Genomic DNA, 27,220 nt, shown 5'->3' on the forward strand with positions numbered 1-27,220 from the left:
GATGAATAGGTACACACTGAAGTCAACGACACACTAAATCGATGAAATTTCAATAGCTCACTGACGACATAAAGTTGAGCGTAGGGTTTAAATTTTAAATTATGTATTTTTTTAAACATTTATACACATCACAAATCATTAGATAAAATTTATTTTTAAAAACAATGTAAGTACCTACCTGTATTTATACTTATGCGATTGAATGCCATAGAAAATATTTTTGAAATTATCTTATGATTAATTATTTTGGACAATAATATTATGCGCAAATGCAGGTTTCGCCTTTCGAGCATACCGTGGTGAATATACAAAGTCCATATAAAAAAATCTGACATTCACCGCACAATAATTCGATACATACAATAGTTGAGAGATGGCGATGTAGCATTTTTTTTAACCTTTGTCAGATGGTTCTGTATATATTTATAATACATAATACATGTCTACATATACGACAGAACTGTCTGATGTCGTTGACAAATTAAATTATTTTTGTAGAATATCGACCATGTCCGATCCTAATAGGATCATATGGGCCTCCACAGAGTAGAGGTTTGTATTGACAGATTTTTAAATAATAGCCTAGTATGGAGTCTTCGCCACTGTACCACCATACATGCATAGTAATAAAATATCTCTAGTCTATGAAGCCGTATAAAACGATAATTAACCTTTCAGGATTTTGGGTTTGCTAGAAGGATTGAAATCATCTCCGTGCTACTATGCGAATCACAATGATATTTTTGAAGTCTACGCCGAACGCCTATCATAAAATGCACCTATCTATCATGTATCTTCCGGGAGGAGAATCGGTGTATTGTTATCAACAATTCGTACACAATGACAAGAGTATGAATGTTAGAAATAAGTTCTTTGACTGGCATCACAAAGAATATGAAATTTGGCATAATGTAAACACATCCAACAGATGTAACGGAATATTGAATGACACAAGAAGGCAACGTAAATAAATAAACGGTTAAACGGGGAGCAGATGATATTATATACCATTGAATAATGCATGCGATACAAAATACGCCCCCATTTGTTTCGGGTCGAGTCGCGCATGCCTCGCTGGATTTGTATTACGGTTTATGTGAGAGAGTGAACGTAAAAGTAAATCCTCACTTCAGCCTCAGGCAAATTGCTCAACAGTGGATGAGTAACTCACGCGGAGGGATGCAAGCTAATTACGATTCACAACGGAGGGAAGTCGAACTACACAGAAATGCATTTCCACACACACACCCCGGTCTATTTTAGGGCCTTTGAATTAGCACAACGTTTCATTTGAATGCCGTTTCCCGAGCAGTTTATTCAGCATGGTTTGGTGAACTGAATTTTGATTATTAGTTGGAATAACATTACATACAACGAGCTTGGAATCAATATTTTGAATAAATATAACCTAGTCCCTTTATCTGCCCAGCGGCGTATAGGACATTGTAAACGCTCTATCTATGCTAGTAGGATACACCAATCGATCATAATATTACTAGAAAAAATACCAGGTTTCAGTACCACCTCTTAACATTCGACAAAATAAATGTCACCAAGTTTAATACTTTCTATAATATACCACTCGATAATTATGCTACTAAGATGATGCCAAGAGCAACTCATTTCGCCTAGATCTCTGCTGTCCTTTACTTCTAGCTATACATATTATGAGTTGAAAGTAAATATGTTATTTCACATTGGGTAAATTAATATGGCCAAAGTATGCAGTCCCTATGCGCTCAACGGTAATTTGGTGGTACTATTGTCGGTCATTGCAATGACCTAATTGATTATGAGTCCTAAATTATTCGCCCACGACGGCCGAGCGGTTACCGCGCCGTCTTATGATGTCGAGGGCCCCGGTTTCGAATCCCGAGTATGGCAAAACTCACAAGATATTTTTCAATTTGTGTTTGGATCTGATAGCTTGAAAAAGTGGCTTACTTCCAATTTTTCGTTCGCATGATCATCTTCTTAGGATCGAAAATAGTATAAAAAAAATATTTGTGAAGGATAAATAGTATTTGTGATGAAAGTAAATAAAACGCCTTCTTGAAACTAAGTACACTTTTTTATTTGAAACTATGATTGTCCATGGATGTATAATTATTGTAAAGATATTTTTTTTAAACTACTAATAATATGTAGGTATTCTATTGATGTACGAGTTTTAAATTAATTACATCATAATTATAATTTTAAGGAGAATATCATAGTATTGTGTCTCTGTATTCTGTATTCGTGATCTCAAATTATTTAAGAGATTAAGAGGTGGTTACTTTATTTTGAAAAATAATTAAATACTCAAGAACTTAACGTAAGACTTTCAGGGCCATATTAAATGCGATAATTAAGAATGGCACATGGCAGAAACTGTAAGCTTATAACGTACGTCGCGTGTTTCGTCAAAATATTACGCATGCTTAGTAAATTAGTATGGCGTGAGTTAGTATGAAAAGCCAATTATTACATAACATAGGCACACGTCATGTAATATGATAAAAACGACTATATGTTTGATGTACAAAAAAAGCACTGGCACACGTTGAATTCAATAATAAATCAATATAAACACGATTTATGTAAGTGGCGGAAATAACAGCCATACGTCAGAAGCCCTTCAAAAATATGCATGTTATTTTGATTTCAAATGTATGAACGTAGCTCCGTGCTATTTCTACTATCTTTGTTTGAAGGGTGCTTTAATACGGATTTGTTACATTATTAAGATCGTTTTAGAAATGAAAGCTTTTATTAAGTAACAAACTTTACTTGAAAACACTGTAAGTTATTTACATGGTTACAATAGGTTTAATTTTACTATAGAAAACACAGGAGAAAATATATATAGATTTTGCGTTGATATAATTTAAAGTTACCATTTCACGCTGTGATGCAATGAGAAAAACAAATTGAAATATGTCCGTTTACGATGGGCTCGGATTGTGAGAACGAAACATTCTGAAAGCTGTCATCGGTAGGAAGATATTGAAGAATACTATTTTACTATCGGGTCATTTTACGCATCTATTATTTCTCGGTGTATTAATCAATGTTTTGGTATGTTATTTGATTTTTATAAGTGTTTAAAATATGAATCGTTAATTTCAGTTACACATAGGTACCTACTATTGCAAACATAGAATACGGTGCATGTACTAATTATAAACTTGAATGTTATTTTTGAACCCAATAGGAAAGTAGATAAACTTCTCGAATACAAATAAATCGCATATTGCTATGGCAAAATAGATCCGCGTGCTAAATAAAAGGGGAGACAATTAAAAAAATGGGAATATGCGTAAATGAGAAAAATAAACGAATGGAATCAACGCGTCTGAATGATTAAATTCCACACAAAAATATCATACTACTCAATCATCTTTTAGCTCCCCTGAAAAGTAGTGATTTTAGAATTATCTCATTTTTTCTTTCGCACAGAATTATACATACTACGCGTATGTGGGGTGACAATTTCTATAAGTACAATTTACTATTTATTAAACATACCTATATTAAAATTCTAATGGATTTAAGCTCTGTACTATTCCATTTAAGTCGTTTTTTGCGACCCGGGTTTCGCCTTTCGGCATCTTCAGGCGCCGTGTACACTCACCAAAGGTAAACACACACTGACAACGAACTCTCTTTACCTTTGACTTGATAGGTAGGTAATGGAGTTTTTACCTACTTTATTGTATTGATTTATTATATAAGCTAGTGTAAAGAGAGTTCGTTGTCAGTGTGTGTTTACCTTTTGTGAGTGTACACGGCGCCTGAAGATGCCGAAAGGCGAAACCCGGGTCGCAAAAAACGACTTAAATGGAATAGTACAGAGCTTGAATCCATTAGAATTTAAATTCAAATTCCATTAAGTACCTTCAGTCGATAGTATTAATATCATTCCTATATTAATTAAAAGCATGATGAAGTTTTCGTGTAGCAATGTTTGCTGCTTTTAATGGAGAAAATATTACTGTATAAAAAATGTGGTTAATTTGATCAACCACACAGGCGACAATAGGCGACTGCGTTATAAGAAACAACATTAGGCATTTTTCCTAATGAGAAAACTTTACAGCTAGATAACAATCGACATCTTGATCGGTCAAGTAAATATCAGAGGCTAATCGATTAGAACTGTTTTCAATGGTGATAATGGTGATATAGGTAGATATCAGTGATTACTGATTAGTGATTATAAAAGCAGTGAACGTATTGTTACGTTAAATAAGCTGTCAATATTGTTACAAAACAACAAAGTTGCTGTAAATATTTGTGTTTTGAAGGCGATCAATATCACGGTTTGATGGCACACCTACATATTCATAATTGAATGATACACACCATCGGGCAGTTAGTTAACGGTGGTTAAACAGGCGACGTCGCAAATCGTATCTCGTGATCAGAGCATTCTATCGAAATGCCACACAGTAGTAGCTTGTCTATTAGCGTATTTAAGTAAACAAAATAAAATAAAGTTACATCTCCGTTTGAGACTTTTGTTTTAAAACACTCGATGTTGATTCTAAAACGTCTTTATGGGTTGTCATTGAATAGGCAGCCGTAGAGACATTAATATTCTATAAGATGGTGCATTGAAAATGGGCGCTAGAGACAAGATGGTGGGCTGTTTTCACAATTTGGTTATAATGTGTGAATGACATACAGTGTAATTTTTATCGTTTTCGCCTGTAGTAAGAGTAATTATATAAAAATACATACGTATCATAAATATTTACGTAGTTTCGTGACATCATTTCAGCCTATCTTTCATAAATACAGGCTGCTTCTTTATAGAAAACATGGTTTTCTAGAATTATAATCTAGAACGGTAGTACTATTCCATTTAAGTCGTTTTTTGCTACCCGGGTTTCGCCTTTCGGCATCTTCAGGCGTCGTGTACACTCACCAGAGGCAAACACACACTGACAACGAACACTCTTAACTCTGCCTTATATAGTAAATCAATACAATAAAGTAGGTAAAAACTCCATTACCTACCTATTAAGTCAGAGGTTACAACAAAAAATACAATAAACAAATTATGAATAGCTGAAGTGTCAGTAAAAAACCTATTTAGTAAAAACCCTATCTTATTAATAACAAAGATGCCGAAAGGCGAAACCCAGGTCGCAAAAAACGACTTAAATGGAATAGTACAGAGCTTGAATCCATTAGAATTTAAATTCAAATTCCATCAAGTACCTTCGGTCGAAAGTATTAATATTAGAACGGTAGTAATAGATTATTTGAGAACAATCGTATATATTAAATAAATAGATATACTCAACTCGGTCACCGTTACACTTGTATTCCTACAATTAATCAGCTTCTCAAATTATACTTCAAAGTTTAACGCATTGGATATATAATATTTGCTATTGATAAACAATATTTCAGTCAAAGCTTTGTCAAACAACTGAAATTAGTGACGGAAATGTAGGTTGGCGTGGAAAGTATGTTAACTACATTCTTGTTTTGCAAGCTGAAATGGCTGATAAACGAATTCACTAGGGAAAATTAAAATTTGCATAAAAGAGTTTTTGATTAATAAATTAAAGTCATATCGGTTTAAGTAACAGTAGTCGGGTCGCAATACTTGGGACAACTTTAATGGTCGTTCGGCACGCAAGATATCGACACACATTTTTGTAAAACAAAAAATTACACGTTTACTTGGACAAGCGCACCCAGTTCGTTCATTCAGCAAAATAATATACATAATTGAATTAAATAATAAAAACTTTTCAAAAGTGTCATTAGCCTATTTTAACTAAACATTTTTCACAATACTGAAACTTAGACGTAAATAATTTAATTAGTATCTCTCGATGACGGCTGAGAGTCGCCGAATTGGTCGAGCATAATGTGATGGAGAAATCTTATCTCGAGAATTGTCGAGAAACTTAGAGAATTCCTATTTCTCGAGAAAACATCAATAAGAATTTCGATATTTCGAGAAATTGTTACTAGGCAAAAATAACAAATGGAAGTTGCATTAAAAATCACGAGAAATGTGTGTGATTTTTGAGGCCAATCTGTGATAAGTGTAAAATTGGTAACTTTGAGATAGATATACCTACAGTTTTATCAAGTTTGCGGAGCTTTATTGTTTAGCTAATTCAAACTAATAAAATAATCCTAGTATTTGATGCTTGGTTTCATAAAACTACGAAGGAAATAAAAAAGTTAAACTATTTAAATTAAATACATAAGATTGACAACACGGATGTGTACATCACACATCGAGGTAAGTTGAGTATATGGCCTGTGTGAGTATGAAACAATTGAATAGTCAGCATCCCGTCGAGGACTGCACCCTGTGACCTGTATGCCTTTCCGGCGGGACTTCCTGCTATTAATCAGGCTAGTCCTGAGGTCTTGGTATAGATTGAGACTCTGGTGGTGAAAATGCATTATATCTGTTTTGATTAACGTGGATGTATACTGTTTAACATGACAGTCCATTCTTAAGAGGACAGTTCTTTATTAGAGACGATGGAATTGATTTTTTTTTAACTCAAGTTTTCTCCAGTATTTTCAAAATCGTACTTCATTTTTGCCAAGCATGAAAAAGCATCAGCCATCTTACTACGAAATGAAAATATAAGTATATTTAATTCTAGATGTGGTCGATAGCTATTTCGGTTGTAACACCATTATCAAGACTACTATACTACTCATCAGCAACATCTTCTTGGCTACGTGTTAAAACAGTGAACGAACAAACTAACAAGCTCCTCCCATTTAGTAGAAAACAGGGCTTGGAAGCGTAGCCAAGAAGATGTTGCAGAAGAGTATAGAAGGTAGGTATATAACTTTAAAAATAAATATAGAAAACATTTATTAACAACAGCAGCCTGGGACGACAAACAATATGAGAATAAGAAATTAAAAAAACGAGTTTAACTTGATTCCGGACGGGTTTTTCTTTAAATTCTGGGGGCATTTGGAATTTGGACCAGTACATCTATTCATACATAAGTCATGGAAAATTGTGTTTAAAATTTAAATGCCATGATATAATATGTGCATTTGCAGTGTTATTACTATAAAACGTCAAAAATAACGGAAGTATAGTAACAAATCTTTTAATGGAAATTTTACTGAAACATCATAAAAACATCCAAAAAAACTTAATATGTTCCATATTTCCTATAAGGTAATATGGCCACCGTATTTATATTATTATGGCTATTATAATTTAAAAATAAAACCAGTTTTACACTAAAGATGTTTAAATACAACTTTCAGCAATACTAAAGGCGATTGTAAACGATAGACTGTGCAAGTAATTACTAGTGATGTGTTGCGTTAAATATTGCTATTAGAAGACACAGAGTGTGACATTAGTTACTTAATGGCATTAGATAAAGTTACCTAATGAATATACGATGGCAAACTGGCTAGACTGCTAGACTCTCGCCAGAAAACTCGATTTCTGTTGAAACACAAATCTATTCTGAACGCAAAAACCTTTCGGTAAAAATATACCAACTATAACGGACAGTGTTTGCACAATGTAGTATCGATTTATTCTATAGGGATAGAATTTTAAATCCCGGTATTTCCCCTAAAATCCGAAGATTGGTGAAAACCCCTGCTGAAAACATAAAATTTTTATAACAAATTTTCGACAATAAAAAAGAAAGCAGAAAAACCTCCCGTTAGTGACATGATTTATTATGATGCATGTAAAAAGCTTAATAGTTATTTTCTTCTTCAATAGCGGCACATCCCCAAATTTAGTTTCAAATTTTAATAGTTAAATAAGTATATGTTTCCCACCTTCTGATAAACCCGAAAAATTTACACATAGGTATGTAAAGATTTTTTAGTTTTTAATATTGATCGCTAAAAACTATCGTAACTAAAATACAATAGAGATAGTATACATATACGTTTTTTTATTAAATTGGCATAATTTTGACACAGATAATAATAAAATGAATTTATAACAAAAGTCAACCAGAAACTAACATTTATATTCTGTACACAATAAGTTATATCGTTATCTAATGTCATATCGTACAAAAACTAATCCCAAATAATTACAAGATAAAAAGAACTTTTTATATACTTACAGCATTTTTAAATTTTCTGTTGAATTATTATGCTCAATCTTGTACTTGATATGAAGTAAATAAAAAACAAACAAATATAGAATACTGAAATTTCATTTTGATTTCCATAGTAACGCACGTATAAATTAATAATTTAGTTGCTAGGACCACTCCCTTAGCAACCAATAATAGTCTTTTACTTTTTACGGATTTTTCTGAAATAACTTTCCATACAAAACAGAATTAACTGAAAATGAATTCAATTCTGCTTAATGATGGCTAAAAGTATTAAAAGAATGCATTGGCATCGTGTTCTGACATATTCTAAAAGTTTCAAATGTCTAGCTAGTCGGGAAGTTAGTTAGTGCAAGATTTGTACTGGACAAACAAGAATACGAGCTAATAAAAACATTGTAAAATACGTCGTGTCAGCAGTTTTAATTCCGAGGTTTCGAGATATATAAATAAATATGGAACGGGATCCCGGGGATTGCAAGCCCTAATAGAAACATATTTAGTTTTCAAACAAGCTTTAAATTTCATCTCAGCATTGGCAATTTGGGCCAATTAGAGAATCAAAATAAACTTCACATCAGCGATTTATCACCTACAGCTCTTGATTATTATTTTTTTGAACTATTCAGTTAACTTTACATTTGTGTAATAAAAAAATCGTTCTTCGATAGTGCATAACCTAAGTAGTATACAAAGAAAGCGTATTTAGAGGCGTTATGAAATATCTTGAATACTATATATGTACGTCTACGTTGGAGAGAGTGATCTTTAAGTATGTGTTGATATATACACACAATTACGTTGCTATGGGTGTGTTATTTATGCGATTTTGACGAAAATAGATTTTAGATGTTCATTGCACGTCAAAGAAAGAGCTTTATTTAAACACTTGTGACGCAGTAAAAGAAATGGTGCATACGATACAATGTGCATTATACTTATTGTATAAAGTGAAAGCACTCCGTAATATGCTCGTCCATTTACCAGCGGGAGGTTTTATCTAAACATTTTTATCAAATTCGTATACGACATTATGGTCCCCGGCGCCGATCACCATCTGCGGAGGCAGGGGAAAATTCCCACAAAGGGACAGACAATATTATCTTGACTGCGAAGGTGGAAAGAGGGTTTGGTAATAGAAGAAATTTAATACAAATTTGAACGACATTCGAGACATAATAATGAGAATAAAATATAATTAGAAATTTCTAAACAAAAGTTTCAAAGACCGAAAGTGTTCAACTTATTGAATGAGTATTGTTTTCAAGGTTCATTATCTATAATAAATAAGTTTCATGACATAAATTATTGTATTCCTCAATAACCAATATCGAAAACTTTAACACCAAACAAATATATTAGAATAACTGTCACAAATATAGATGTTGTGTACAAGATAAAAGCTTTATTTAAAATTAAATATTATCGATCATATTTTTTTTAAAGTTTAGCAATTACTTGGTTCATATATACCTCCCTCCGCCCCTCTCATCGCATAGCTTCACAACAATTAATGACATTATAATATGACATGACGTATAAATATTAAATGCTGTTATTTATACCTGACAATACTTACGGTGTGAGTGAAACACGTAGGTTATTAAATATTTTTTTAAATGCGGTGAATACCAAGTGAATATATAAAATAATTCAATTGATTATAATTTTATACTGCGGATGATTTAGTTTCATGACTAGACATACGAAAATATTGTGACCCTTGTCACTTTGATTTTTAAAGCTAACTTCCCTATTCATTCTTCAATACCAAAATTCCACCCTCTATAGAATAATTATCCTATTGACATGTTTAATAGCGGAGGTATTATCTTCTTTAATATAGTAGATATACTTTGGACCTTGTTATATTGTATCACTGACTTATTTTATAAACTTTCTTTCTTATGTGCATGTGTCGTTTATAAATAAATAAGTATTAAGCTTGTTAGATAATGCACCCATTGTGTAAGGTGGAGCATGTGGACACTCAAACATATAAGAGCGTGATAATGCAGGATGGTTAACATTAAAAGCATGTTACTATTTTACCCAGCCCAAAAACCATTACATACACTTTGAAATATTGTAAATATAAAAAATATTTGAGATTTCATGTATAGGTGGCAGACTTCAAACAGCAATACGTGAAGTATGAAATGAAGTGGAAATGGAGAGTTTGAGCCCACCGTTATTTATAGAAAATAACAGTATTTTGTAGCGTTGTTTTAACATGAAAACGGAACACGAAACACATTATTGGAAATCGATAAAGGTAACTTCAAGTAATTACCTTCTGAGGTCGAGCACTATAATGGTAAAAAAGTCGCTTCATTCATCCTTGACATAGAATTTTATTTCCGTATGCCACAAAAAATCAATTAAGCACGTGGGTAGAAAATGAAACGATCGACGAACGAATCTCAGTGGAACTACGAAGTTCAATTTTCATTGCCAAATATAGAATTTAATCCCAAATGAAGACTATATACTATATGGGACTACATAGGGAATATATATAATATGTTGTTTGATATTACGTAAATGAAAAAGGTGTGTAAAAGAGAATAAATTAAAAATGGCAGTATAAACGAGAGATGGACCGAGTCCAGCTCGTTGATAGTCGAAATAGACAGATCTTGTCGCCCTGTCTGACTTGATACAAGAGCTACATATATACGCACAGCAGAAATGTCGAGGAAATTGTGCGGTCTTGTGCTTGCCCATAATATGGCCATTTAAATGACAAACAGGATCGTTGATGATAAAGTCTTTAACTGTAGATTTATATAGGAGAAAAATAACTAACTACTGGATAAAAGCATCCCGTGTCTCCTTCCGCTCTTCTCAGTCCCTGGTTATTCGCTGCCACGTACATCCACCAAACTCCGTCTGAGTCCGTCTATCCAGCGGGTTGTGTGGTGTCATTATGGTTGTTCAGTGCCCCTTGGGTACCACTGTATGACAGTATCTGCCTCCCTATTCACTGGTTTCTTTTGTACTATTTCCGCGTTATGCCCACCATGCACATTTTCATGCCATATTGCGCTACTCGTAATTTTAAGAGTTTTCTTACTTTTGAGGAATATGAAATTTCAGAAAAAAAGTTACCATTACCAAACCATTATCATAATAGTGTTAGAGACGAAATAGCCATAAAACTAATATAGCCGAATAACAAATAATTGAGTGATATAGTAAATAATTAATTAATCGGTATACGATTGTAAAATGGTATTCTAACAAGTAAATGATGACTCAATTAATATTAATACATATTTAGGACATGCTATGTACCTACTACATAGTATTAGTATGTAGGTAGTACATTCTCATGAGGAATAGATATATCCACAGAACAGATTAATTAATTGAATTCAGATATGATATACCCCAATACACTACATTTTGAAGCAGGGTTTTGAGTGTCCTACGAAAATGAAACACATTATAGACGTCCAATAGTGTGTTGCTGCCTAAAAATACACCAATATTGAATGAGCGTCAGTGCATAAATCGAGAGCAGTAATCAGAACAAAGAACATGCTTAGAATTACGTATTCTTGACATGTGTTTAAGTTTATCCCATGTTCTTCCACACTCGAGATTGGTTGCTTGTCACTCCACACCCGTTAGGTATTTCAGTTGCCATTATTTCTTAGTTCTCTGATTGTTATCTTTAAAGGGGCTAATAAGTAACTACATTTCGGGTACCTAATAATAATAAAAAGCGCCTAATTAATACTGTGTTCCCTTGATATATCAATATGTATTACGAAACATCAGAAATGTTCTGGCTAGGTACGTAAATCGACATAATATATCATAAGTTAGACAACAATTTATGACATAATTAATTGATATAAGTACTTGAACTTATGGAACTCGTGTTTTATAGAAGATGACGCATTTTTTAGGATAACTAATGAATACGCGTAATACTTACAGTATCTACGGCAAATTAAAAAGGAAAATATATGAATATTTTGTCACTAAGAAAAGAGGCTTAATTTCATAGACACATGGAGGTTGTAAATATTAAAAAAAAAACATTATAAAGTCTATGCATTGAAAAAAGGTTTGTGTGGGTGTAAAAGGTCTGACGTGCCATTGAGGTGCGAGCTGAAAGCCTGCGGTTGAAGAAACACCGAAGTTTTCAGAGGGATTTAATTAAAATCTGTACACAATAAAACACGTTACTAAAGTAAAACTGAATTACATTCCATGTGAACTTTTTTAATTAGCTACGTGTAGGTTGCACGGCACATAACAATACTTTCCAAGCTTTCACGGATGACGATAAGAAAGCTTTTGTTTGAGTGGAAGTTGTTTTTGTCATTCTTCGTTGAATACACTTGCAAAACATTTATTTTTTTATTTTTACATAATTATTGTGTCTTCAAGCTCAATAGTTAAAATCCAGTTAATTAATAAATGTCCTTGTGTCTTTTATTTAACGGCAGACATGTTCTAAATATGTCAACAATGGAAAAGTCGTATATTCGTACCCATGTTCGGTTTAAATTAAGCCTTTATTTTAATAGGCCGAATTTAATATCACTTTAACACCACGAAACAATTACAAACTTCGATAGAAAGCTTAACGAAAATATTTTAAATTCTAATTACTCACTAATTATTATATTATTTATCTGTGTCGCCATGAAATTCACTCCACGGCACATTTCCACGCGTCTGATTGTAATATGACTTGAAAATTCTATGCATGCACTCAAAAAAGAAACATTCCAATGAATATTTGCCCCATGAAGATAATAATAGAAAGTCACAAATAAGTTTCAAGACGAAAAATCAAGATTCATGAAATCCTATATGGTGTATTTTTGCAGTCGGACATCTGCGCCGCCTGTTAGCCACGGATATCTTAAAGAATTTAACATAAAGGTATTTTTTAAATTGTATAACAAACTAGGGGTTACGATTCAAAATTATTGTAAGTTTATTTGTAGTAGACCAATACCCGGTTTACACGTACATGGATTTTCTACTGACAGTAAGTATTATCGCGACCATAACAAGAAAATGCAAGTATCGTGCAAGTTGCAAGATTGCATGCATGGGTCAAAAAAAATCAGAAGCTTATGAATTTTCACGCGATAGTTGGAATTGACGCTTGCGAAGTAGAACGATAGTGGCGAATCACCCGGAAAAATATGAACTACACCGCGCAGCGCATTTGACGTTTACCAATTTTAACATCCTATCAAATATCACCATAAAATGACAACAACGCGTCTCGCTTACGGTCGAAGAATGAGATTGGCGAGACAGTCAGCAATATTACGTGTAAACAGTTATCTAAGTTAACAATTATCGCGATCGTTTAATATACGCACTATTGGTGGGTACGTGCGTACGCGATCATAAAAACAATATCATAATAGCCACCTACCAATTAAAATGCATAGATGAATAGAAAATATGTAATGTGATTTTTATATAAAAGTGGTTTTATTATTTACCTTTTGGTTGACTGAATATGTGGCCTAATGAACCGAAAACCACACGCTCGGCCGATCTGCAAAAAATAGAAAAAAATACACATTAATTATTGATATACAAATACTTGAACACACTATTTACTAATAAACAGAATAAAAAGTAATATATTGAATTTTTGGAAAACGGATGCGACGAAAATGGCAAATGGCGGTACCAACCGTATAAGTTATAACCACAAACTGTATAGTGCGCGTATACATTCTACCTACATTGATCCACCGTTGTCTCACACGTTAAAGTGCAGTTGGGCAGGCCACCATGCCCCAGGAATGGAAGACACCCAACTACCCTAGAGACTCCTCTTCAATAGAAGGGGAAATGAGGGTGGTTGGACTTTGTAGAAAGATACAGCATCCCTGAGGCTAGTGTAGTGAAGGTAGGTTGCGGCAGATTGGAGTAAGTGGAAACGTTTTCCGGAGATGATCAAACCCATTGGGTTATAAAACCGTTTTTGAATGATCATCTAACATTGAGTTTTATGATAAGAAAAAATAAGGCAGTATAGCACAAATATTTTAGGCTTCGGACGAAATGAAAACATTATGTTAAATTAACTAATTGTGAATCCCATACCATAGTTGACAATTATCATGAAACGACACAACACCGAATTTCGCGAAAATGCTTAATTTTTAAAATTCTGACTTTAAATGACACTTATTAATTGACTACGACTAAGCATTTGGCCCTTAGAGCGCTAAAATATCAAAATTTTAAATTTTTGATCATTTTAGAGTACTTACGCCTAACGAAAACATAGAATTTGTCATGTCACACTTGCTAATGCTAAACTATACCTACACTAATTTTTCTGTGGTTAAAGATAGCGATTGACTAATTATTGACGTTATGTTAATTAATAAAGTTACGAATTCGTTATCAGCTTAAATTTAAATTGGGCACTAAGGAAACCGGCAGCGGGTCTTATAAAGGTAGGTACATATCAAAATTATTCACAATGATTGTCGAAAATTTCCGACAAACTAAATTACTAACGAGGAGCGACTTTGCATAAAATATCACCCGAAATTCGTTTCTCCTTAATAATAAAAAAAAAACTCAAGCTAGTTAAGAAAGGCAACCTTCCAATGAAAGCGAAATGATAAATGAGCTTACGAACTTTGCCGAAGAAAATCTTTCGACACTTTCGGTAAGCATTTTTTATGGCTGACAGAAGGCAATTATTTATTTTGCTTCCATTTCTGACAGCCTTTTTTTCATATCATGCCTTTCCGAGCCAGCGGGGAAACCAAAGCGTTTACAAACATTGTAAAAGTTTGGAGAAACTTGTGAGTTGTGTGAATGTGGATACCTAGTTAAATTTACCCCAAAGTGCCAAGACAGACGAACGTTGCACGATAAAATGTGTTACACTCGGTTGATGGCGGAGGAAAATCAGAGAAAAATAACAGTGTGGAGGACCGTAACAGCGGGAGCATAATAAATGCTTGTAATTTGCCAACGGCGGCGGGTCTGGGCTCTAACATAATCTCGAAGTATTTTCGTTGAATATAAGAATGAGGTTTGGCTGTGTAGTACAGGATGAGCCAAAGTGACCTGATGATTTTCAAATGTTTATTTCTCAACCACCAAGTTTAGTATACTAAAGTAGTGATTGGTTGGGAGAAGTTTCCTCAGCCGATACCAATTCAGTAGCCACGAAGAAGTGGATGGCACAACATCGAGCATTTGTTGTTAAATAGCGTGGTTACGAGTAGTTTCCCTTATGTAAAACAATACACACGATTTTACGGTTATGAAGGTACATCAAGCCGCTACGGGAAAATGTTCCGTAATTGCATGGAACTACAGTTACGTCGGTTAAAAATTAATATGGAGACTAGGTATATTGTTTCGGTTCAAATAAGCTATTCCATACAATAGTGGTCTCCAAATCCTGTCTCCTAATCGCGGAGTCCTAAGGCAAAAAAATAATAACGACGGATGGCTAGACGTTCAAGGTTAATAAAAAAAAGTATGATCGCAATTTCAAGTATACAACAGCTTATTATATACTAGAAAAAATATCAGATGGAGGTGCAACCTGTCAAATTCTTGGATGTAGCTTATTTCTGCAACATAAAATATTGTAAGCATCTGTTAGTTAAACTATTATAAGAATACCTATTCTATCATTTTTTTTCTTTCATGACCCGAATATAAATGATTCCTTTATGTTCATGTCAGTTTATTTTTAGAATTTAACATTTGCGTTTACATTTTACATTCTTCCATTTGAATGGGTTCACAAGCATGGTGAACCAAGTCCATTCTGTTTTTTTTTGAGTAAGCTACGTTCAAACATAATATTTGAGTATTTCTATTTTTGTAAGGGTATGATTACAAGTCTAAAGTGTTATTTTGAGTACATTTAAGTTATTATGTAATGGAAATCATACCCTTACAGAACAAGAAATACTCAAATATTATGTTTGAACCTAGCTTACTCAAAAATAACCAGAATGGACTTGGTTCACTATGCTTGTGAAACACTCATTTAATACGTATCATCCCTGTCTCGCTCTCTCTTATACAATTACATTTTCTTTTATTCCAAGCGTTACATATAAATCAAGACACATATATATATTATATATAATATACTCGTACATAAGGCATTTAACGTAACAGAGACATCATACATCAAGAGAGGCAACGGCTATTTTGCATCAACTGTTTCCGGGGCTCCTGATTTCAGATAATGTATCCAAACCTGCATGTTATCCGGCTTGAGGCGCTAGTGATTATTGGTTATGGAGTCACATTAAAAATAAAGTGTAACAATACTGTAGAATATTGACAACTTAAAAGAACGTGTACCAGACGGATTTTTGAAAATCTGGAAAACAGACTGGAAATGTGGGTGCGGGGAGCATCGTTTGAAAACGGGCTAGCTTTTACTATGCCATTTTCATTGACTGGAATTATCCGTTACTTTGTTCGTAGAATTTTGTATCTTTATCTGCATCTGTTTATTTAGCTATATCTGAGGCAGAGAGAATAGTCATTAAAAGGCGCTTAACGTAGCTAGGGGACTAGGGGCTAATTTCATCTATCGAATGACGCCTAATAGTGTGACTATCCACTCACATCGCTCAATCCTCACTCCCTGCAGCATTGCTACACCTGCATGATCGACACGACAAAATGTATGGGACGTAGCGCTAAATCGAAGAAATTGGCAGAATCATAAGTTTGTCCTACGTTCAGAGTATGAAACATGAGAGGGTAAAGTGAATTATACAGAAGTTAAGCACACGGGAATAAAGGGCTGTGGGGAGACCTTCGATCAGTTGTTTGGCCTCGAGCGATGATAATACTAGGAGAATGTCGAATTTATTATAAGATATTAATAATATGAAGACACGAAGATGTAATGAAAGAATACTAAGAAAAATATTACCACTATATTTTTCTTTGTACTAAACAAATAAGAAATACCTAATAAAAATACTCCTCATAAATCATCCATGAATTTTCATCTCGTGAGCTAAATCGTAAAAGTACATTAAACGAACGTTAAGCCTGGAAAAAAACAGCAGCTGATAAGTCGAGAATAATCAAAATATAAAAGGAGCAATGGATTACGCGAGACGAAGAGAACGCCAAAACATTTAAGCTCACGCTTTCGGTCGAAATGTGCCTCGCTAAATATTATGAAAATGAATAGAAAATATTATTACAATGAAAAAAATATTACATGTATGTATATTGTACCAGCTCCGGTGTACGTTTACTGTTAGTAGACGATTTAAATCACAAATACTGTGAGTTTTTCGGCAAATAGCTGAAAACTGCCTTATTACGATCGGCTTGCATAAAAACTAAAATGAGCAATATTTCTGATTAAATTTGTTTTTATTTTGTTGAATTTCTACACACCAAAAAAGGCTGGTCAAAGCGTTGTTATTCTTAATCATCATATTAAACGTTGTAGGTATAAGTATGTAGCAACGTCGAATAGGTTGAATGAAATAAATTTAATATACCTATTTGATAGTATATACTACTTGAGTGAGTATCGCCTCAGTAGGTACATGTAGTGAAATGTGTACACGACCAATATAAAAAAAAACATTGTTGTTCCTATATGCAAGTGTCTAGGAGCGGTGGTGTCAGGTACGGTAACACATATCTCATAGCGATGTCGTGACTATCACGAGTGGATGGAACAGTGTTTTATTAAACAAAGAAATTTAACCCATAGAATCATTTTCGGCATCAGCATCCCATCTAAGTTCCCTTAAAAATTCCAACCTCTGTATAATAAATTTTGTGGGAGGTACTATACTATGAGACACTAAATTTTAGTTATGCCTAAATTTACTAATTAATGCGTGGGATGGCGTATCTGAGATATTTATATGTTGTGATTACAACGTGTGTCTGGGCCAGGGCATGGACGTAATACTTATTATTTCATTTTTGGGTAGGTAGGTACTTTCTTTCGCAGTATGATAATTTGACGAGTTCATTTAACTACGCAAAAATGGTGAGTTTTGGCGCACATATCTTTTTCGTACAGTAACTGACACCACCACTCCTAAACAAAGTTTTTTTTAATCAGTATATACATGCATGGCAATTGTTTGTTTATATTGTTGTTGTAACAGTCGAAGGATTTTGTTTATACAAATATATATTAATTACACATAATTATTAGAGTTATTGCTTATGATAGTGAGTATTGCCACATGGTATGGAAACCTGGCCTACCAGAGAATCCAATATGAAGAAAACGTGGATGCATTCCGTAGACAGCAATGCGGATAAAATGTCTGTAACTTGGAAAAGTTTGACGCCAAAGAACGTCTCACATCTACATGCACGAGACGCGTTCTTTCATTCTTTTGCCATATTTCTGGAAGGAATCCGAGCAGCCTGGAGAGAATGTGATCACTGGTCTCGAGTGCGTATACCTTCCAGATGACGCAATATAGTCAAGAAAGCAAACTAGCAATGGCTACAGCAGCCACACCTGTACATCGTCTAATAGGTTTTATAATAGGAATATTTGAAAATATCGAAATAATGAGTGTACATATAAACATATTAATATGTATATATACATAAAATAATAAAGAGGTAAATATCAAATTTTTAATGACGATTGCGATGCGGCAATATAATGTAATATTATTTGCTTATATATGAACTTGATAAAGAAAATATTTTATAATAATACAAACGGCAAATACCTGCAAAGTAATCAATATTAGATTTCTCTTCCAGTAAATCCAAATTGAGTTGCCACAAGACAATTAAAATTTGCTCTAATTTCCAAGAAGGCAGGCAGCTGGCAGATAAATGCGTGGCAGCTTAGCGCTACTTAAACAGGAGTGAAAATACGAAGAAGTTAATTCGTACATATCTCCATCGAGCGGCGTGCTCATAACGTTTCCCCGGGGAAAAAGTTTTCCTGGCGACGTCACGATTAGGGATGTCAACAACAGTATCGAGCATGGTGTTTGCTATTTTTTGACCATCAAACCAACTATTCGAGAGCAATTGTCACGGTTTAAACAAATGAGCAAAGTGATTCACGACCATCGGGGGACCAGATCTTAAATATGGGATTATAAATTGTATTCTACATCACTGTTTTCAATATTCTGTAAACGAGGTCTTGTTCTTAAATGATCCATTATTACTAGGTATATCAAAAAGAAAATGTAGATATTTGTTTATAATTATTTTTAGCGGTTGAATGGATTAGGCAAATGCATTAAAAATATATGATGTTGAGTTTTTTTCATGGAGTATAATTCAGTTTTAGGTATAAAATACTTACTAGTTCTTTCATACAAAGCAGTTATAATATTTTTTCAATACTTAATAATAGTTATATACAAGGTTTTAAGAATGTTAAAATTCTTTATTATAGAAAAAACACAATTTTGAAAAACCTCCTACACATACACATAAGAAAAAAATTTGGTTTTTCAAAATTGTGTTTTTTCTTCAGTTAATGTTTGAATCCCCTTTCACACAAAAATCGGTATATCTAATTACATAATTAGGTGAAAGTTGATCCTAACCCAGCTTTACTTATGTCACCTTAAACCGGCCAGCCATTGAGGAGCCATAAAGCTTTGTTCGGACTGTTCCAGTGATTTAGTCGAGTAGCGAGTGATTTGGTAAATAAACGTGTCTGAACAGACAAATTTAGTCGAGTAGTTTAGTAAAATGGTCAGTCAAGCCGATCCATTTTATTATATTATTTCGGCCGAGTAGCGACCCCCACCACCTCTCACTTTATACTAAACAAGCCACGAAACAAGTCTGAATAGGCGAGTTCATTAGTCGCCGACTGCCGTAAGAATGGCACAGCGTTGAAACGAAGATACTACTTGAAATAATATAACTTATAATTATTATACTTCAATGCGATAAACCGTCGCGAACGTGTGTTGATAGATCCGTAGATAAATGGCAATATTTCACAGAAAGCTTGTTGTTATTGAGGATAGGTAAAGAGGTACACATTATCTTATAAGTTATATTCATTTATTATTCCGTTTATTTTGTACACTCAGTATGAAGGATATTATGTCATGTCGGTAGGTAGTGTGGATAATTTGATGATTAATACTTTGATAAATAATGGCAATAGTTCACAGCGAGGGTATACTGACAGAAAGCAGTATCTCATTAAAACAAGTTCTGAGATAATCGCAAAAAGGACTTTAATTTTTTTTTCATAGCGTTCTCCCACATAGATTTTTTTATGATTTAAAAACATTTTCTCTACATTATAAAGACTAACCTTTATGGCAAACACAATATACGACATGTTACAAGTCCTGTATTTTGTATACGCAGAACGCATTAGGTCATTATCATGCTTTCTATCAGAATAAAAAAATAATAATATGATTTAATAATGTTTCTATTTTCTCACCATTATATCCTATGCCTTTGTAAAATTCTATACATTTTGGCATTTAAAACAGAAAAACAGCAAAAACTGAAATAATGCGTTCTGTCAGTATACCCTCGACAGAAAACTTGTTGTTATTGAGAGTAGGTTAAGAGGTATGTACACATTTTCCCAGTGTTCATAAGAATAATTATAAGTTATATTCATTTATCATTCCGTTTATTTTTTATATACAGTAAGGATAATGGAGCATAAAATCAGGGGCGGATCAAGTCAAGCGGAGGCCCTGAGCGGTAAAAATTTCGGGCCCCCAAATTCAAGTTAAAAAAAAAGTTTTATATGTAGAAACTCTCATTAATTTATTAACATAAAATATAACAAAGGTAATAGAAATAAAATTAAAAAAAATGTTTTAAAAACAATTTCGTCTGGCTTTATTTCTTGCAAATTCGTCAATTATTTTGGCAGTGTCAATTCGGTTTAAAATTTCTTGCTCTATATACAAAATGGCCATACTGTTTAATCTTTTTTCTCCCATAGTACTTCTCAAATAATTTTTTACAAGCTTTAAAACAGAAAACGATCTTTCACCTGATGCATTAGATAAGGGGATTTTAAAAAAATTCAATACATTTGGGAATGTGCAAGACATTTCTTTGGCGACTCGATAGATGTCTGGAGTGGTTTTAATAGTGTGCATAAAGTACATATCTATTACCTAAACAAACTACAAAAATACATAGGTAAGCAAGCATACAAAAATTTATGAAACCACAAAAATGTAATAGGTAGGTATCCTATGTAAATTAGTATTCATCAATATGAATTTGGGGCATAAATCGATTCAATTCAACAACGCCGTTTTTGTATAGTGTCATTTGAATTATTTTTGTCAGTTTATCTGACAGACGGTAGCACTCTCGTGTCGCGCGAATGGTGTCCGTTTTGAAATATCCGTCGCTCTCGTCGCTCTGTTCATTTTGACACGTCACTCACTAATGCACTGTGTTCGGACACTTTTCAGTTACTAATTCACTAATGCACTGTGTTCGGACACTTTTCAGTTACTAATTCACTAAATCACTCGGCTGGTCCGAACTGGCCTTAACTGTGACCGTTGTAGTTACGGTAACTGTATGGATGCCAAACAATTATTTCGCGAGCCGGCTGCGAGCAATGACATATTAAATGGGCAACTTACTTCATATCGGCGCGCACGAGAAATTGTGCATGAAAGGCATTTACAGATATTGTATAGGTAGACGTCACGTGACCATATGATGTATCCATTTCCATTATGCGATACAAGCTCCGAGAATTTATAGTAATATAACCTTTATTGTAATGGGGTATTAGTGTCATTGCTTTAGAAACAGATTCTCGGTTACTTACGACTTCTCGGAGATTAGACGAAAGTGAGCCGAGCGCATCACAGACCTCTGTCCAATGGTTTCTGTCATTCAATTGCATTGAATAAACATTCATCAAATGGCATTTTATCAATAATAAATAATACTAATACATGAAAAGTAATATCCCATCTTTATTGGAGTGTTTAGTAGATTTTTTTTACAATTTTTAACTAGGCACATTGGCATTTTGTAACACAATAATAAAGGCGGAGTCGAAACCTGACAGTTAGAAATTTTATATGGGCAGACCCAGCGGTGTCGCCAGACCGCTTGCAAGCAGAATGTTCATTTGAGCGTAGGATACCGATATTAAAATATGAATTTCGCCATCCGGCAGACCCGACACAAAGTGAGTGTTATTTTATTTTCCAGATGCTTCGTCCATATTAATGTCATTGGCTGCAAGTAGCTCAATGCGCGCTCGCAGCGATCCATCGTTTGTCGGGAATGTTACACCCGTTTATTGCTGCGAACAGTGAAAATATTTCGATAGTGTTGTACATCTTTACACATTCGGAAGCTGATAATTAGTACGTACTCGGATATGGATATAATGTGACTTTGGTTTGATGTATTTTTTAATAAATTTATTATATTACATGTCATGATCTTTCAATTCATCGATGGACGCCTTACAGACTTCCGGGATGATAGTGCTGATGGCCTTTTTAGATATGCGAAAAAGATACTGCAAACTTGTGAAAGAATCCCCAGTAGCCAAATATCTTAAGGATACTGCTAATCTATCTTCTTTATTCTATATTCTTCATTCTTAGGTCCAATAACATTAATTACGTAGTTACTCAAAATCTGTAGGACTAATTCGTGTGAAATTCTTCTAAAGATCACTGATGTGTTGATATTTCACAACAGTAAGTAAAGGAGAACTGCTTCTTTTTGAATACATGTCGTGATTTCACCGTCGTGGTTACAGTTATAACTCGCTAATGAGTGTCCGGATTTAGGTATCCCCATAATTTATTTAATCGTATATTTGGTAATATATTATAAACAATTAAAACTACGTATCTACGTAACCACTCGCTTGTCACATATTATGATAAAATCCAAGATGTCTTGTTACACAATATAAATATATTCAATGTCATGAGTGTCATGTATCGAGTAGCTATGCAGTTTTTTAAAGTAAGTTATTTCCGTTTCCTGTCACATAAGTATTATGTATATGTAGCAGAGGCGAAATAAATTGCCATTTTCGGTCATAAACGGAACAAATGTGCCTCTACGGAGTGTATTAATTTTTAATGTGGAATGGTTGTAAGTCGTTTGCTCATCCATTAAGTATTCGCACTGAATTAAACATGCTTAATCAACGTGTAAATTTTGTTAGATGCGGGATCGAACCCGCACCCAAAGCTTCAGAGATTGGCACTTTACCAACGAAGCCTCCTTAGGCAAGACTCGATACTAAACCTTTCCCTTGATCAGTAAAAATAATTTAATACAACAATTATTAGAGATCAATATAGTAGGTACCTAAGTACACACAATTGCCATACATAGTGCGAATTCATTTATTATTCTGTCCGTAAGTAATAAACTCTTAAGGTGACGCATCAGTGAAACGCCAAATAATGTTCAACTGTACGCGCGACGAAAATTTGTACTTGCTTCGCATTCATTGGGAGAACGTGGACTCGGACGCACGTCACTTTGCTGCGTGATGGCGACGGGCCAATTAATTCTAAAATCGTGTAAAGATGACTAAAAACTTTACCCATTTACTTTAAAAAGCAAACATGTCAATGAATATATTATTATTGATACTAATAGAATAATAAACAGAACATAAAATGGACGTATGTTGGATTTATATGAGAAATAATATTTCGTTTGACAGGCGTCATTTTCACCCGCGACCCGCAATCCGCACATCGCCTAGCAACGATCTTTTTAGACCGTGCCTCAACTAATGCATGGCCTTAATAAAAAGCTGGGCGATATGAAACATTTAGAAATTAACATACAAAAAAATACTGAATAATATATTCAATTTATTCTGAAATTTAGGGACCTATTATAATACATTGATGATCACTGAGTGTGTTTCGTTTGATAATATTCGATATATTATAATACTATTATAATATATCGAATATCATTGATTATGATATTATTATATAAGTGGGTATAAGTATATATCAGTAATAATGGGACAATGAAAAGGACCACCCCCAACGCTACTGAGATGATTCAACATTGAAAAAAAACAAGTAGGTAAGTATGTAAAAGATTCTGTTTGCCACAAAGACAAAAATATAGGTACAGAAGGCATTTACGTATATTATTTTAATTTGTGTATGATATTGATACAAATTTATATTTTATTGGCACATTTAGATTCAATTTTAGTATCGCGTTAACACTAGAAACATTCACTTCGCGACACTTTTAATAGAATGCCGGACAATTTGACATCCCTAGTCGCGAGGCAGTAAAATGTGAAATCTCTCAAATACGTACAGCAACGTTTCTGAATCAATAGTGAAAATTAGAGGGCGAAGTGTGTTCTGCGAGAGGTCACGTGACGTGATTATCGATTGCCACACCAGAAAGAAGAAGCTCACTCACCACCGCTATGCTGTACTCTACGTGTATTATTTACCACCGGCGAGGCCCTGTTCAAAGAATTTCAATTGTGTTCAATGGGTGATGTGAGAGGATTCTAAATACTTTGCAAGAAACTCGAATTTTCGACAATGCTTATTATTATTCTCATAATAGGCACCTATTTTGATTGTAGCCCGCAAGCGTAAACAGAATTACAACAATATTTTATGGAGGTTATGCTTGGAATTAATAACATAAAAATAAAATTATGCTCAGATATAATATGAAAACTAAATAATATATCAAACTAAAGCACAGTTTTACGATAAAATAAACTAGATAAGGGGTATACAACGTTTTCGGAATTATAGTCCACATTCAACTATTGGTCTTAATAATTGGACAGCAAGTGTTCGAGCGAATACAAAAAAATATATTGCAAACTTTAAAAATACATTTTTTAAGATATGTAAGAGATATGACATGGTACTTAAACATGTTTTATAAAATTGAAGCTGAATGAAATAATAGTCTTTAGTTAAAAACAAAAATTATGTACTAAACGCTTTATGCCTTTTATGGGACTAAAAAAGGACACGTTTGGTCCGAACGCGGCCCGCGACTTTCCGAGCGCTGAACTAGATAGTTTAAACATAACAGGAATAAAGTCCTTAAACTTACCCACGCTAAAAGACGTAGGTAATTAGTAACACAAGTTTATGTGATAAATATAACCACCTACCTAACATATTATTCTATAATAATATATTCCGTGGGCGAATAAATTTATTTCTAAATATATGAATACTAAATAAATCAAATTAGAGCATAGTTTTATGTTACTAATACGTTCCTAAATAGCTTAAACAAAACATGGAAAACAACGTTACATTTGTAATTAGTGGCATATGTATAATATGATAAATACTTCCACAGTACAAGAGGGTGCCTAATATATTGATATATAATTATAATTATAAATGTACGTTATTTTATCACGAACGTAGTTGAGATATTATGTAATACAGAATTTCATTTTCAATATAACTTAAGACTTAAATATTATATATTAACATTATCAGCATGTCTCATCCGTTTGATCAAACATATTATATAAAAGTTTCAGTTAAAGCATAATTCATAAGAGTTTTTTGATAAAAAAGAGCCCACATATAAAAATGTTGAAAATCGAAACCATTACTAAATTAGAATATCTAGATAGTGACAGATAAGTCTTCAAATCAGTTAATATATTATAAGTATACGTCACTGCACTCAAAAACATCTAACATCAAACAAATTGTGTCTAACTGAGGGGAATGATGATGTCAGTTATGTATGGAAGTGGCACGTGTCAAGACACTTGTCATTGTGGAAAGCTCCTGAAGGTGTACAGCACGGCGAGTAAATATACAGTCGAGATATTATCTTATTCAAGTGAATTCATCCCCAGAGAAGTGAAGCTAGACGTCACTCATAAACGTTGCAAGCGTCAATTACCTTCATCAGGTCCGAATACCTAAGAGAGCCAGTAAAGTGTAACTCACACTGTGTTTGTTGAATATTAACTATTATACATCTATAATAAAATAGCATATAGGTGCTCAGGACCAACTGGAGAGAATGAAATTGACAGTATACAACATTATATGTCGAGCAGTAAACTTCAAATTTAACGCATTGCGGGACGAAGGCATATAATGGGTATAAGAGTTCGTTTGTAAGCTGTAAAATGTAAAACTCATTATATAAATTCGATTTCAGAACTCATAATACTAATTACACATTTTAACATCCAAGCAAAACAAAGATAAATAAAATACGGTGAAATGAACATTTCTTTAATATAAAATAGCCTATTCCTAAGTTATATTTGGTAATAACTAAGAAGTGAATGTTATTAGGTTATTACATAATATCATTCAATTGTAGATAATCTATTATTTTTTATAGAATATAAGGATAGTGTAGAAGAGTTTTACACGACTTAGTTTAATGTGTCATTACACAATTAAAATTATGTTATTTTTTATAATGCTTACCAATAATCAGAATTCATATAATTCGATAAAAAACAAAATTCTAATAAAAGAAAAACGACACGATCGTTGCATATAATGTATATTATGTTAAGATCAGCTACAGAAGAAGGAATACATTATATAAAATATATTCAAAAGTTATCAGAACAAAAAATAAAAGCATTAAGTAAATGTTTTTAGAACCTCCACGACACGAAAAATAATTGGGTACACCACGAGTAGATAAAACGTATATAATAATATGTTGGAGAAAAGTGAATACAGTTATGATTTGATTTGGAAAACGTTGACATTTGCCATTCGGTAATAACAATTTGAAACAACCCCTCGCCGAAGACTTCAATTTACATATCACACAACGAGATACTAAAAAGTTTGAAGAAGTTAAAAAGTTGCCAACCCTCTGCGGCAGTGAGGTAAAAGGGCGGTGAGCAGGGCGGACAAAGTTTCGGCAGGACGAGAAATTTTCCGTTTCGCTTGACGAGATTGGTATAAAAATGGAAATCGTTCATGAGTCCCCGGCAACGTGCAAAAAAATAAATAAGAAAACATTCGCTCGGCGAGATTACCTTTTTATTTCTGCCTCAGCAAATGGAATATTTCACTTTGAAACTAAATTGCGCGAAAAATTGTTTAAATTTGATATCTCCGACTACGCTCTGACACTTCGGCGCAATTTTGCACGCCACCAGCAAAGATAAGCGGAAAACG

General features: G+C 33.5%; 1 protein-coding gene across 15 annotated transcripts in view; it reads right to left on the minus strand.

Annotated features, from left to right (window-relative positions):
- bsk (mitogen-activated protein kinase dJNK) overlaps positions 1–27,220 on the minus strand; it is a 215,337-nt gene that overhangs the window by 67,423 nt on the left and 120,694 nt on the right. For all 15 annotated transcript variants that reach the window (XM_085953259.1, XM_085953247.1, XM_085953255.1 and 12 more), the window contains one exon: positions 13,565–13,620. The gene's annotated coding sequence lies outside the window, so the exon portion shown is untranslated. The remainder of the gene's footprint in view (positions 1–13,564; positions 13,621–27,220) is intronic.

The sequence above is a fragment of the Rhyacophila brunnea genome, unplaced genomic scaffold, assembly GCF_057557595.1.
Source record: "Rhyacophila brunnea isolate RB1 unplaced genomic scaffold, BYU_Rbru_1.0 scaffold_3, whole genome shotgun sequence".
In the NCBI taxonomy this organism is placed as follows: Eukaryota; Metazoa; Arthropoda; class Insecta; order Trichoptera; family Rhyacophilidae; genus Rhyacophila; species Rhyacophila brunnea.